We start from the raw sequence: 15,309 nt of genomic DNA, 5'->3' as shown, positions 1-15,309 counted from the left end.
GTGGCTTTCTCTGTGTGTTGTGGGACTGACTGCAGAGCTTGTGCCCAAGGTCTGCTCAGAACACTAACACAGACAGACTGGAAGGAATCAGAGTCACTAGGCTGGCGGAGTTCCTAAGTGCCTGGTTCTGCTGGTCCCAGTTACTCCCAGTGTTGGGACAGATGTTGGTTCCTGATTACCTCTGATCCTGAGTGTGCCAGAGCACCCGGGAGTGGAGTTTCCTCTCAGTGTTATCTGATGCTCTCTTTAATTTCTAGTGTATGGTACCCAAAATGAATATGCTGTACACATCTTTGTGAAGTTTACCTTTACTATTTTACATTTTATGATTCCACTGTAAACAGCATTGGGTTTTAATTTCACTTACGATTTCTAAATCATAGGAATGCGATAGACTCTTGTATACTGACCTTTATGTCCTCAGTCTTGCTAACTTCATTTATTAGTATTAGTAATTTTTTGTGAATTCTTTAAAAGGTTCCTTATATATCATCATTTTATCTGTTAGTGACGTCAGTTACTTTTTTATTTTATGGCATGTAGCTTTCATGCAGTATATTCCCATTTCAGTCTGCTTTCCTACTATTACTCCCAATTCTTCCCCACCTCTCCCTCCATCTGCATTCTTTCTGTCTCTTGTTAGAAACATACATCTAAGGAATAATATTGAAACAAAATAAAATATAATAAAATCAATAAAAAACAATTTGGAGTATGAAAGAACAATCAAACAAACAAACAAACAAAAAGCCAAAGAAAAATCATAAGGAACACACACACTGTAATCACATAAAAACACAAAATCTAAAATCATAATTCATATGTAAAAGACCTATGCAGTTAAAAGAAAAAGAGACCTGATAATATTATGTGACAAAGAACCTCCAAAAATGGCATTGTCGCTTTCTATTGGCCATCTACTGCTGGGCGTTCAGCTTGCCCTTAAGAGTTGTTTGTTTCCCCAGTAAGACTCCCTTGAAGGAAACTAATTTTTCATTTGCAAGAGGTTATCAGTTGGAGCTAGCTTCTGGGTTAAGGATGTGGGTGTGTTCACTTCTCCTTTCAGCTCTGCAGTCCTGTCTGGTATGGACCTGTGCAGGCCCTGCAACTGTTGCCGTTGTTCCTTTGAGTTCATTTGTGTCTAGTTCTCTTATGCCTAGAAGATCTGATTCCTTGGTGTCCTCCATCCTCTCTGGCTCCTGCATTCTTTTGATTTTCTCTTCCACAGAGTTCTTTGAGCCCTGAGGGGGAGAAACTTGTTGAAGGCATCCCTTTTAGGAGTGAGTGTTCCAAGGTCTCTCACTCCTTCACATTGCCTTGTTGTGGGTCTCTGTGTTTGTTTCTATCTGCTGCAGGAGGAAATTTCTCTGATGATGACTGGTCAAGCCATGGATGGATCTATGAGTATAGCTGAATGTTAAGGAATTTCATTGCTGTGTTCCCATAGAAGAACAGTATTTGGTTTTTCTCCTAGGTCCCTGGCTTAGCTAATCTCAGGTTCCTGGACATCCAAGAACCCCATCATTGGAGTGAGACTTAGTCAAATCAAATATAGGTTGGTTACTACAAACTGTGCCACTGTTGTGCCAGGATAGTACAATAGTGCAATAATGCAATGATGATAGCAGGCAAGTCATTCTTTGTAGATTAAGAGTTTATGGCTTTGTTGGTAGTTATGTTTCCCCTTTGATAGCATGCGGAGTACCTTCAAGTACCAAGAACAAGAACACTAGCTGTTATAGGTGAATGCTTGAGGTAAGCACCTGTTTGAATTCTCCGTGTTAAATAAGTTGCATAGGTATTATGGTAAGCAATAGAACATTACTGCCTGTGCCACCAATTGCCTTGGCAATATCCTGGGATGCTTGAGGGGTCCTATGGGATCCTGTTGGCCAAGCATATAATAAGGCATGACTCATTTTTAGTACCAAAAGCTTAATCTAGTGAAAAGAGCTATCCAGTTTAGGCTTCATCTCCCCTGTTATGTGGTGATTTTATTTAGATGTTTTAGGAAGCTTCTGCTATCTTAAGTTTCCTCAGAACTCCTCAAATGGACCTTAGTGTTTCTTATCCTTCCTGTATTCTCTCCTTCATTCACTACTTCCACTCTCTCCCTATTTGACCCTCCTATTCCATCCACACACACCCCAGACCAGATCCATAACTATTCTATTTTCCCTTCCTAGGATGATCCATAATTCTCTGTGTGTATGTCTCTGTCTCTCTCTCTCTCTCACTCTTGCTCTCTTGCTCTCTCACTTTCTCTCACTCTTGCTCTCACTTTCCTATTCTCATATAAAACCTCTGTTTATAAGGATTGAGGCTTGCTTATCAATGACTTAACTACTAATGTCTACATATAAGTGAGTACATACCATATTTTCTTTTCTGGGTTTGCGTTCCCTCACTCAGGATAATTTATTGTTTTTAATGAAATCAATTTTCCTGCAAATTTCATGATTTCACCTTTTTTTTAGCAGCCAAGTACTACTCCATTGTATAAATGTAACACATTTTTTGATTCATTCATTCATTCATTGGTTGTTTCTAATTTGTGGCTATTATGAATAGAGCAGCAGTGAACGTTGTTGAGCAAGTGTCTCTACAACAGGATGAAGTATTCACTGGTACATGCCCAAGAGTGATAGAATTGAACTCTTTTTAAAAATATTTATTTATTTCATTTATATGAGTACACTGTAGTTGTCTTCAGACACACCAGAAGAGGGCATTGGATTCCTTTACAGATGGTTGTGAGCCACCGTGTGATTGCTGGGAATTGAACTCAGGACCTCTGAATGAGCAAGTAGCCAGTGCTCTTAACTGCTGAGCCATCTCTCCCACCCCAATATAACTGAATCTTAAGAAAAATATATTTGTATCTTTCTGAGGAATCACTACATTAATTTCCATATTGACTGGACAAGATTGCACTCCAACCAACAATGGATGAATGCTGTTATTTCACATCCTCACCATCATAATCTATCTTTTTTTATTGGTTTCCATTGGTGAAAGATGAAATCTCATAGTTTACATTTACATTTCCCTTATAACTAAAGATGTTGAACATTTAAATTTTTCTTCATCATTTTATGTTTTCTTTTTTGAAAATTCTGTTTAGATCTATAAGACCATTTTAAAATGGGTTACTTTATTGATATCAATTTTATATCTTCATATATTTTAGATATTAGCTCTCTATCAAATATGTAGTTGGTAACAATGTTTTCCCATTTTGTAGGATTCTGCTTTGAGTGGTAGTGTCCTTTGTCATACAGAAGTTTTTCAGTTTCTAGTGCCTATATCATCTGTGTTCTGTTTAGAAATGCCTTTCTTTGACTTTGGGTGCCAATGAGTTCAAGACTATTCCTTACGTTCTCTTCTATCAGATTCAGTGGTTTGGGCCTCATATTAAAGTCTCTGATCCATTTGTGCTTGAGTTTTGTGCAGGGTGATAAATATATATCTATTTACATTCTTCTACTCCTAACCAATTTGACCACCAGAATCATTTGTAGAAGAGGCTGTCCTTTCTCCAGTATGTATTTTTTGCTTCTTTATTAAAAAATCAGTTGTCCATAGGTATATGGTCTTATTTCTGGGTCTTCAATTTGATTTCACTAATCAATATGTCTGGTTTGTGCCAATAGCGTGCTATTTTTATTACTATAGCTCTGAGTTCAATTTGAGTTAAGAGAATGATATCTCCATCAAATATTTCATCATTTAAGAATGTTTTAGCTATCCTGGATTTTTTTTTAACATACAAAGCTTAAAATGTCTTTAGAGTTCTGTGAAGAATTGTATTGAAATATTGATGAGGCTTGCTTTGAATCTGTATATTGCTTTGGGTAGAATGGCCACTTTTACTATGTTAATCTTACTGGTTCATGAGCACTGGAGATCTTCCATCTTCTGATACCTTTAATTTCTTTCTGTAGTGTCTGAAAGTTCTTATCACACAAGTATCTCACTTGCTTGATTACAGTTACCCCAATATATTTTATATTTTGAAGGCTATTTTAAAAGGTATAGTTTCCCTGATTCCTCAGTCCATTTTTCATTTGGATATAAGAAGGCCACTGATTTTTATGTGTTTTATATCCTATTACTTTGCTGAAGATGTTTAGCAGCTGTGGAAGTTTCCTGGTGGGATTTATGGGGTCACTAATATGTACTGATATGTATTATTAACTGCTAATAGAAATGATTTGACTTCTTCATTTCCTATTTTCATCTCTTCTCCTTCAGTTGTCTCATTGCTCTAGATAAGACTTCAAGTACTATTTGAATAGGTATGGAAAGAGTGGATAACCTTGACGTGTTCCCGATTTTAGTCGTTTTGAGTTTCTCTCTACTGAAATTGATGCTGGCTATGGGCTTGCTGCCAAGTGCCTTTATTGTGTTGAGGTATGTCCCTGTGACACTAACCTCTCTGGAACTTTTATCATGAAGGGGTAGTGGATTTTGCCAAAGCTCTTTTATGCTGCTGGTGAGATGACTATGTGGTTTTGTCATTCAATCTGTTTATATGGTGGATTACACTTATTAACATACATATGTTTGCAAGTATTTTATTGAGAATTTTTTTTATCTATGTTCATAAAAGAAATTGGCTACTAGATCTCTTTGTTGGATCTCTATGTGCTTTAGACATCATAGTAACTGTCACCTCATAAAACATATTACACAATGTTCTTTCTTTCAAATTATTTCCCCAATGTAATTTAGCAGAATAATTTGAAGGATATTGGCATTAACTTTTCTCTAAAAGTCTGGTATATTCAGTGGTAAAACCATATGACCCTGGACTCATTTTTGTTTGGAGACTTTAAATGACAGCTTGATTTCCCTAGAGGTTAGGGGTCTGCTTAAATTGCTTATCTGACCTTGACTTAACATTGTGAAGATGGTATATAGAGAGAAAATCATTAATTTGTTTTAGACTTTCCAATTCGGTGGCATATCAATTTTTAAAGCATGTCCCTACAATTTGCTGGGCTCTTTTTCAGTGTGCCTTATATTCCCCTTCTCATTCCTTATTTCTTTATTTTGATCTTCTCTTTCTCTCTCTGCCTTTTAGTTACTATGGAAAGGGGTTTCTCAATCTTATTGGATTTCTCAAAGAATGAACTCTTTGTTTTATTGATGTTTTGTAATATTTTTTTATTTCTAATTTATTGATTAGGCCTGTGTTTGATTATTTCTTGCCTTCTACTCCTTTTTATGCATTATCTCTTATTTTCCTGTAGAGCTCCCAGGTGTGTGATTAAGTTCTAATATGACATTTGAAATTTTGTGTATAGGTACTTAACATTATGCACTTGCCTCTTAGAGCAGTCTTCATTGTATTCCAAGGTTAGTGTGGGCTATCTTTTCATTTTTGTTCAATTCTAGAAAATCTTTTATTTCTTTCTTAATTTCTGTGTTGATCCATTTTTCAGTAGATAGAGAGTTGCTCAGTTTTCCATGCATTTGTAAACTTCTGTTGTTTCCCGGTTTTAATGTGTGGTCATCAGGAAAGAAGCAAATGTGGTTTCAGTTTTCTTGTAGCTGTGGAGACCTGCTCTGAGTATGAGTATGTGGCCAGTTCTGGAGACAGCTGCCTGAGGTGATGAAAAGGTATATTCTTTTTTTTTTTGTCTGGGTGTGTTATAGAACATTTCTATAAATGTTCTGCAAGTATTTGTTATGTCCACTTGGAGATGTATACATATATATACATATATACATATATATGTATATATATATTATTTTCCCTCCTCTTAAAACACTTTCATATTTTTTGCAGTTTGTTTATTTCCTCTGTTGCCTAATTTGGTAAAATAACTTGTTTTTGTAATTATTTCTCCAGGGTTTCCTAGATAGAACTTTATCTCCTCAGAGGCTGTGTCCAGACAATGTTCCATAACACCCTGTATGGGAAACTTGTGACAGGGTTTCCGTGTTCCGTCTTTAGCCTTTCGTGCTTTGTTTAATAGACATTTTATTTCTCTATGTGTGTTCCTGGCAACTCTCACTCCAATGCTTGAACAATAGCTATCTTAACATTGTGTTTTCACTCATGCAATTATATAGTCTGCTTTTCTTCAGCTTGGGCTATTTTCAGATTTCTGTTTGATAATAGTCTCTTTTTTTCCACATGAAAGATTTTATTTTACCTTTCTATTATTTGAAGTCAATTGCTAATAAATCTTTTCAGCCTTTGTGCAAATCATGAAATCTTTATTCCACAGACTTTGAAGTCATTTTCACTGGGAATAGAATCCTAACTTGAAACTTTCCTAGTCTTTGACGATGTTGCTCCACCCCTAGGAAGATTCCCCTATGCCATTTTAAATTCTGTCTTTTCAAGACTTTTCTGAATTCCATACTTGAATCATGTTCTTATTATGTGTCTTCGAGTAGTTTTATTTTGCTTAAGGATCACAGAGATTCCTGCACATGTGAGTTCTGTGATTTTCATCAAAGTTGGAGAAAGTTAGTACTAGTTTGTCAGGTTTATATTTTTAATCACTTCAACTTTAGGAATTTCAGTTATATCTACACTGGCCATCATAATGCTGTATATAGTTGACATTGACTGCCCCCACCATCTTTCCTGTTTTAATAATAATTGGGTACTTTCAATTTCTGTGTTTATTATTTTTTTCTTATACTGGTGACATAAAATTTTTCTACTCTTTACTTCTGAACCACATTTTTTCATTTCTAGAAATTTATGATTTCTATCTCTTGTATCTCTGCTTTATTGCTTGTGATTTTTTTTACTGCTGGCTATTTCGGTGCCTGCAGTACATATTTTCATTGTTTTTGGTCACCTCACCATGACCATAGCTTTCTTTGGGTTCTTTATCTGCCTCGTAACATTTTAAAATTCTTGATTTCCAATATTTTACTTTGTTTTCTGATAGTTCTGTGTGCCTTTACAATTCTTCTAGTAAACAAACATTTAGGATGTCTGAAAGTGGCCTGACTTTTTCATTTCAAGCCTTGATTTCTTTTTAAAGCTGAGATTAGAACAGGCTATAGCCCTAAAGCAGTACTTTCTGAAGTAGTTAAATGATTTTACATATGATCTAATTATTTTTAACTCCAGATAGTAAGACTTTAAACCAGTGTACACTGTGTGTGAAGTCCAAGGGATATTTCTTTTGTCCCTTTGTGATGGCTCCATGGTTTTGGTACATGTGCGTACTGAGTAGTGTCTGATGTAGGGCATAGTGGTAGTCATGAGAGAACACTGCAGATTTTTAGATCACTCCACCTGGTTAATTCTTCTCTCTGTGATGCAATCTTATCTGTGGTTATAGCTGTCTAACATTATCAAAAGACTATTGGGCAATGCATGAATGTGGGGGACCTCCAGACTCATTACACCTATCTCTTTCTTCTCACTCTTCTGCACTGCCTTTTCTCCAGTATCTAAAGAGCATTATTTTATATACTCTTTGGTTTGCTTATTTAGCTTTTTTCACAAGGTGCTAGGACCAAACCTTCCCTTCATCCTTAGTCATAACAAAACCCTGACGTTTGAAAGTTGGTCCTGGATATTTCAGTTTTGAGCATCATGACAGATTGGAAATTTCTCCCTATAGAATGTTCCTCAGAATTGCAATATGCATAAGAATTTTAGGTTGTACCTGATACACACTTGAAATTGTACGAACTACTTAAAAACCAAATTATTCCCTTGCAGGTTCCCTTGCTGGAGGGCGTGTTCTATTTGAACTTTTCATGTATACTGCGATGTGTGGTACTTTAGTTCACATTCTGCAGTATGAAAATCGCCTTTGCTCAGCTTGAATTGGGCTGATTGCCAGCCCATTGCTTGGATCACTGCCTGGCTCAATTTAGCTGTAAATGTAACTAAAATAACAGTTTCACACATGGTTATTTTGGACATTATAATATAAGCAGATACAATCTGCTGCAGTCTACGTATTCCAATGGTCACTATTCACCATCAAATGTCAGTGTGGTCATGCTTCATAACGATGACCTTAGTATACATAATTTAATTTTTCTGGCATTGGGAAATGGAGCACATCTGCAAATCACAGCTGGCAACTTCTCGGATTAATCTAGGCATAAATACAGCTGTATCCATGCATAAGCATTTGAAAGAAAGTCCCAAAACAAACAAAATAAAACAAAACAGAACGAGGACCAAAGGTCATTATAGGAATTCCTGTTCTTTAATTCATTTATTTATTCCACTTCTTGAGTTAAGCAGTAGTGTGTAGGTCAAATCTAACAAGGTGCATATGAAAAACAGTGCTTAGTCTTTAGTATCTTGTTCTCTGTGAAACAAATGGGATTTTGAAGCACATGGTTCATGGAGTTCTTTTCCTTAGACCGGTCTGTAGCACTTAACAAATCAACCGTCCCAAGCCACAGCTGGGGCTTTGCATGCTCAGTCTTTAAAGATAATAATGATTCAACTAGAGTCATGATAGTTTCCTGAACTTTTGAATTTCCAAAGTGAAATAATTAAAACGAAAATAACAAGAACAAAGCTCCTCTGGTGACACTAGAAAAAGTCCTTAGTGGAGAATTGGAGAGAGTCAGAAATCACATATTTTGAGTAAGCACTTCAGTTCCTGGAGAAAGAGACTTTGCCTTTTGCTATAGTCCATGCTTGGGGCCAGAGGGGGAAGGTATCTATGCAAAAGAGGTGGATGTCTTCTTCTTTGAAAGATTCAGGACAAGGAACAAGTGTTTAGAGCAGAAACACTGGCTTCCAAATACATGCAAGTCCAGAGGGGTTTATTGCTTTCTACCCCAAGTTGTTTGTTCATACTTCAGAATAATTTTTGTGTATCTGAGACTGGCTCACATTTCTGCCTTCTTCAAAGTGAAAATACTCATGGGCTTTCATAAAAGGGTAGCAAGGAACTAATAGACTCTGGCCCTCGCTGACATGGAGCAAGTCTGAGAAATGTTGGGTGCAACAGAGAAACATAGACTTAACAACCCAAGAACAGAAAAGGTCAGAGCCTCCCTCTCAACCCACTTTTCTCTTTCTTTTTCTTTTTTAAAATTATTTATTTATTTATTTTATGTATATGAGTACACTGTAGTTGTCTTCAGACACACCAGAAGAGGGAACTAGATCCCATTGCCAATGGTTGTGAGCTACCATGTGGTTGCTGGGAATTGAACTCAGGACCTTTGGAAGAAAAGTCAGTGCTCTTAACCTCTGAACCATCTCTCCAGTCCATTTTTCTCTTTCTTTAGTTTGAAATCTTTCAAAAGTCAAACAAAACTCTTGAGAAAGGACAAACTACGAATGGATGGAAAGACATTTTTTTTCTGCTACTCAGCAGAATAATGGACTCGTAATAAAAGTGATAAAATGAATATTGTCATAAAAGTTAAGTTGTTTTACTGTACATATGAATTTAGAGATTAAACTAAGGATACAGTGGAAATGAATGTGATACAGCCACACTTACTATTTTCTGGGTGTATCGCTAGTATCAGCACTTCAAAAGTTTCTCCTACAGTGAATCTTGGGGAGAGAGGCAAGATTCAGTAAGACTAAACATCAAAGAAAGGATGTGGGATAATAGAGTCTATCTTCAATTTCAGATTAAATTAATATACCTCAAAACACAATGACCAAAACGGCCATTATTTTCACACAGCTGTCTTCTTGATAGGTAGGATTTAGATATTCTAGACATGGCTTGGCATGGCTTGGCATGGCTCGGCATGGCTTGGCATGGCTTGGTATGGCTCGGCTAGGTAGCTTTACAAATTAGCTTGGGCAAACTTGCTTTATGTGACTTTCTTACTCCTTCTTTAGCCATTTGGATAGCAAGCATGTATTTTTCTTATAGTACCTGTGGAGAAACAATGGGAAAATAGGAACACATGGTACTGTTAATGCTTAAATTTCCAGACAGATAGACCATTACTTTATCTACATTCACTGGTAAAATCAAGTCACAACAAGAGAAAGCAGGAGGTAGGCAAAGGCACTCTGAAGAAAATCGTGTGGCGTCAATGCCAGACAAAGAGTTGAGTCTCATGATTCAGTTGGTCACAATAAAAGAGAAGATTACCTTTATTTTATTTTTGCACTATAGCTGTGCATTAGTTACTTTTCTCCTACTATGATTAAAAACTCTAAGGCTACAAGCAACTTATGGGACAAGGAGTTTATTTTGGCATCCAGTTCCAAATGGTTGAAAGTCTACCATGCCAGAGATGCATGGCAGCCAGCACCAGGCACTGCAACAGGAGAAGGAGGCTGAGAGATCATGTTTTTAAGGCAAGCACAAAGCAAACAGACAACTCTGGAAATGATGTGAGGGCTTTAAACAATCAAAGACTCCCTTCAGGGACAAACTTCCTCCTGCAGGTTTACCTCCAAACTCTCTACAAATAGTATAACCAACTGGGAACCACGTGTTCAAACGCCTGAGCCAATGGGTGACACTTCTCATTCAGATCACCACAAGCTAGCAGCCAGACATGTGCTTTGCAAGCTACATATCTCTGTCTACAAAATAATACACAATGTGTGCCTTTCTTCTCTAATGTCAGAAAAACAAGCCTTCGTGAGGCCAAGGAACCTGTCCGTTACATATAGGTAACATGAGATTGGGATTCTACCATCTCATAATCCAAAACCTATGTTTTGTAAGACCATACGGTTGGCCAAGTCTCAAGTTTCTTGATATTCATTCAGTTCTTTCTCCTAGATGATCTTGATGGTAGACAATCAGATAGCTCTGAAGTCTTCACTTTTCTTGTTTCACAGACTTCTTTTCTTTTTTGACTTGCTAAATAATTAATTCAAGTGCTCTTCCCTGATTCCTGTTAGTAGGTAACACCATGATTGATGCCATCTGGAAAGCATCCATCCAAGGCTTCAGCTTGAACCTTCACAGACCAGGAGCTATAAAAGGAGCCCCTCTAGAGGAACTGCGTCTGTGAAAGTGATAAATGACCAGTCCTCGGCTTCTCTGCCAGGAGCCCTCCCTGGAGGTTAAGGAGCAGCACCCTCCCTGCCGTGGTGCCAGCTGTGTTCCCTGCCACATGTTCAGTAGAGCGTGGGCCCTCTGGATGGCGTGAAGAAGGTAGAAGCACCAAAGTCACATAAAGAGCTATCAACAGACTCTCTTTTCCTCCAGTTTTCTCAAGTGCCTTCTCCCTGGTCGATCATGCATCATACATTTAGAAGCTCAGTTCCCAACAGCTGGAGATAAAACTCTCAGTTTAATGGAGAAAAACATGTTGATACTTTTAATTGGTCCCCAAAGAGAAACTCAAGGAACAATTTATTGGTTGATGGATTTGAGGCTTCCAACTTAGCAGAGCTGGGAAGCATATGCGAAAAATAAACACATTAAAATTGTGGCTAATTATTAGACAGTTAATTTTACCTCATTTGGGATAGGGTACTCAAGTGAAAACTGGTTTAGTTTAAATACATTCATGTTGAAAATTCTGGTGTGTACTCACCTGCAAGTACAAGCACATGAATCTTAACCAGGCTCTCATTACCAATGGTTTTGACCAAAGGGTCCTGAGTCCATGGACTTGAATCAGTGAAATCTCCATTCCCACGTCTATAACTTTATTGCTTAAACTGAAAAAGAACTGGGGAGACCCAGGAATGCTATGAACAAGGCATCTGCTCATCACAAACACATGAGAATGTCAAGGCCATAAACCTATGAAAATCAGCAATTGCTACAATAACACGATATAAAAATCAACTCTCAAATCTCAATGGCCTGTACAACAGGCAAGTATTTTTTATTCATGAAGGGGCAAATACATTGCTTACTCACCAATTTTCCAACCAACTAAGCCTAATACTGCTTCAGGTTAAAGGTCTGTTTCATGCCTGCAAATTTTCCTGACCTACTGTCAAAGTTCAAGGCGTGCTCTTCCTATGGAAATGCAGAGCAACAGCAGAGGTGGAGGAAACTTGCTGTAGCTTCAGGAGTATCACCTCGGAGTAGGTAAACAATCTTGCTCATACTCCTTTAACCTGAGAAATCGTGATAGGGTAACAATATAGCACCACCGTACTCACCAAGCCAAATCTCTTGGGACATTTCTGACACTTGCTGAGTACCCTGTTAGTACTAGCTATCATTGTGCTATTAAAAACAAACTTCAATGAAGTTAGAACTTGGGTGTGTCTGTCTTATACCATTTTTAAACTCCAATTTTAAATTATTTCTTAGTGTAAAAATGTCTCTTCACTATTACTACTTATAAGGTTAATTTTATGAGCTTCTAAAATACTATTTTCCAAATACTAAATGACTTTCTACACTTGATCTTAGCCAAAAGGCCGAGAAGCGATACTAAATGACTTTCTAAGACCAAAATTTCTCAAATTGTTCCACCAAATAGAAGGTGAAAGAATATACCAAACTTCTTTGACAAAGTAACTAGAAGCCTGGTGTTCAAAGCCAGATAACTATACAAAAAACAAAACAAAACAAAACAGGAACAATTATAGACAAATCTCCCTGATAAAATATACATGCAAAATCCTAAACAAAGTGTGCACAAAATGAGTTTAAGATTACATTAAGAAGATATGCCACAACCAATTTGATTTTATTCTAAGAATGCAAGGTTAGTTCAACAAACACAAACCAGAATGTGGATTTCAGTCGTGATCACCTCATCAGATTGAGAAAAAGCACCTGATAAAGATCAGCATACCCTTATGATAAAAGCCCTGAAGAAACTAGAAATAAACAGAGCCTTCCCTGACATCCACCTGCAAAATTAGAATAATGAAATTACATTCATATCTCGCTCTCTACAAAATAAGATAAATAAATTCAAATCAGATTAGAGACCTTGATTTAAAAGCATCGACACGGTTAAAGGAAAACAGGGAATAGAAATGGGCATAGACAATAAACTTCCCAGCAGAACTTCAACAGCCCAAGAATTAGCCACAAGAATTGACAAATGATACTATGTGGTAAGTTTCTCCACAGCAGAAGTAACACTATCAACACATGAGACAACCAACATAATGGGAGAAAATATTTGCTATCCTCACAAAAGAAGAGTAAAATATAGGCTATATAACGATATATAAAAAATAAACATGAAAGAAACAAAGCTGATTGTCAGTAAGAGGACTATAAACATCACTGATATGCAAACTAAAACTTACCCTGAGATTCCATCCCATCCAAGGGAGAATAATAAGCACCAGGGAAACAAATGACAAGAAGTGCTGTGAGGACTCAGGGAAGGGGAAAGGCTTGCACACTACTGGTGTGGGTGGAAGCTGGTGCAGCCACTTTAGAAATCATTTTGAACTTTTTTTTTTTTTAAAAAAAAAGAGGATCCAAACACAGACCTTATTTATCTCTCTGCACGCACACACACACACATACACACACACACACACACACACACACACACACACACACACACACACGGTAAAGGATAAAGGTCAAGAAGCTAGAGAGAGGCTCCTGTGACTAGAAAAAGAAGCACCTAAAGGACCAGGATGGAGAAGAAAATAGAGCAAAGTGGAAAGACATGGGGCAAAAGGGCAAGGGAGGGGGGGGAGGGGTCAGGGAGACGAGGGAGGAGGGGAGGGGCCAGAGAGACGAGGGAGGAGTAGGGTGTGGGAGAACCAACCAAAGTGAAATATATATGAAACCCTCACACAGAAACTGATAGTTTGGAAGCTGATTTAGAGAGTTTCCACAAGGGAGGTCAGCTGATAAAGACACCTGCTGTATGAGCATGACAACCTGCATTTGATCTCTGGAACCTATGTAAAGGTAAAAGTGAGGACCAGTTCCTCAAAGCTGTCCTCTGACTTCCTCCTGCATGCTGTAACACACATGCTCTCCCAAGTATCATATATATATATATATACACATATATATATATATATATATATATTGAATATATAATATAATATATGAATATATTTTGAACATATATATTCATATTCATATATATATATATGAAATCTTTCCCCGAACTTGGTTGTCTTTCCTAGCCACAATAGGAAAAGAGACACCTAGACCTACTGCAACTAAGCTGTGATCAGGATGTAACATTGGGGGGGGGGGGGCCAGTAAGCAGGGGGAATGGGATAGGGAGGTTTCGGAGGGAAATGAGGAAAGTGGGCAAAATTTGAAATGTAAATAAAGAAAAATATCTAATAAAAAAAAAAGAATGTAGTCTCTGGTAAGTCAACCATGCTCCACCCACATTTATAATGTATGGGAAGAACAGGATGGACTTAGAGGATGAGGTGGAAAAGAACACAGTTAAGTGGGTAGGGAAGGGTGGGCTGCATCTGGGAGGAATTGGTGAAGGAATAAATATGGAAAACTTGAATGAAATGCTCAAAGAACTAACTGAAAACTATTAAGTGGCTGGAGAAATGGCTCAGTGGCTAAGACAGTGTACTATTCTTGCCAAACACCCAAGTTCAGTTCCTAGCACCCATATTAGAACCCAAATTCAGTTGCTAGCCCCCATACATTCCAAATGGCTTACATCCACCTATAATGCCAACTTCAAGGAATACAACACTCTTTTCTGATCTCCATGTGAACTTGCATGTGTGCACACATATGTGTGCATGTACACACACATAGAGAAAGAGAGGGAGAGAGACAGACAGAGAGACAGAGAAAGAATTAAAAGTAAAATATAGAAATATATTTAAAAGTCCAAAAATCCTTTCTACATGTTTGACTGTAACCCTCAGAAAATGCAACCATACTTTTTCTTGTATCTGTGGGAAGAATCTCAGAATTTGACAATAATCGCTTTGGGTATGTCAGGTGGGTGCATATCAACTTACTTTTGAATTTCAAGCATCCCAAACTGTAACTGATCAATAGAAATTACTTATAATTATTTGATGATGGGCTTACTAAAATAATTGAGCATGTTGTAGATTTTTAAATGGACATAAAAAGCTAGAATACAGAAATATGTACCTTAAAGTTAATGGTGACTAGTCATATAATAGGAATAATTATACCAAAAATGCAAAGGTTTGTATTAGAAGTGTTGAATTAGGCAAGTAGCAAGAGATACTATAGGAATGCAGAGAGTACATTAGATTTATGGAAATTGGTAGATAAAAATCATAAGACTTCTTGAAAATTCCACATAGGAACCATTGCCTTGTGCCTTGAATGATGAGTTCTTAGAGAAATGAAGACTCCCAAGAACATTTGGAGTTATTTTACTTGAGCTATGTCACTATTCCTAGAATTTTCAGTTCAGTGGGATCTAGCTTTGTCCATTCATGAGTAGTTATCCATAGTTTAATTA

The 15,309-nt window shown here is 37.2% G+C and overlaps 1 pseudogene; it reads right to left on the bottom strand.

Moving 5' to 3' along the window:
• Positions 1 to 12,242: 12,242 nt before the first annotated feature.
• Positions 12,243 to 12,334, bottom strand: LOC116082961 (annotated as a pseudogene).
• Between the last annotated feature and the right edge of the window lie 2,975 nt (positions 12,335 to 15,309).

The sequence above is a fragment of the Mastomys coucha genome, unplaced genomic scaffold (genome assembly GCF_008632895.1).
Source record: "Mastomys coucha isolate ucsf_1 unplaced genomic scaffold, UCSF_Mcou_1 pScaffold7, whole genome shotgun sequence".
NCBI classification, from domain to species: domain Eukaryota; kingdom Metazoa; phylum Chordata; class Mammalia; order Rodentia; family Muridae; genus Mastomys; species Mastomys coucha.
The sequence above is the reverse complement of the archived record's forward strand: the minus strand, read 5'-3'. Positions and strand labels throughout refer to the sequence as shown.